Source organism: Oncorhynchus keta, unplaced genomic scaffold, assembly GCF_023373465.1.
Source record: "Oncorhynchus keta strain PuntledgeMale-10-30-2019 unplaced genomic scaffold, Oket_V2 Un_contig_8263_pilon_pilon, whole genome shotgun sequence".
Classification (NCBI taxonomy): Eukaryota; Metazoa; Chordata; class Actinopteri; order Salmoniformes; family Salmonidae; genus Oncorhynchus; species Oncorhynchus keta.
In genome coordinates this window covers 27,289-28,071 of record NW_026289954.1, presented here as the reverse complement: position 1 = coordinate 28,071, position 783 = coordinate 27,289, and positions in this window count along the sequence as shown.

Genomic DNA, 783 nt, shown 5'->3' with positions numbered 1-783 from the left:
AGACTGACTAGTTTCAGAATAAAGTCCTTTGTTTCTGGCCATTTTGAGCCTGTAATCGAACCCACAAATGCTGATGCTCCAGATACTCAACTAAAGTATTAACTAGTTAAAGAAGACCAGGAGTTTTATTGCTTCTTTAATCAGGACAACAATTTTAAGCAATGCTAACATAATTGTAAATGGGTTTTCTAATGATCAGTTAGCGCTTTTAAAAGATCAACTTGGATTAGCTAACACAATGTGCCATTGAAAAACAGGAGCGGTGGTTGCTGATCATGGGCCTCTGTACATCTATGTAGATATTCCATAAAAAAAAATCAGCCGTTTCCAGCTACAATAGTCATTTACAACATTAACAATGTCTACACTGGATTTCTGATCAATTTGATGTAATTTTAATGGACCAAAAAATGGCTTTTCTTTAAAAAACAAGGAACTTTCTAAGTGACACAACTTTTGAATGGTAGTGTATGTAATTTGAAAAATAAACATTGCGGCAATTCATATCTTGAAGTAAAACAACTGTAAATAAGACTTTAACCCCCTGGTCCCTGGGCGTGTTGCTGGCTACTCTTTCTATTTGGCTGGCTACTTTACATACTTGTGGAAAACGCGTGTGTTTGTGTGTGTGTGTCCAGGGCCACCTAAGGTATGTGAGAAGCTGAAGGCACTGATGGTAGAGTGGGCAGAGGACTTTAGGAATGACCCTCAGCTCAGCCTGATTTCAGCCATGATCAAGAACCTCAGGGAACAGGGGTCACCTTCCCTGCTGTGGGCTCTCAG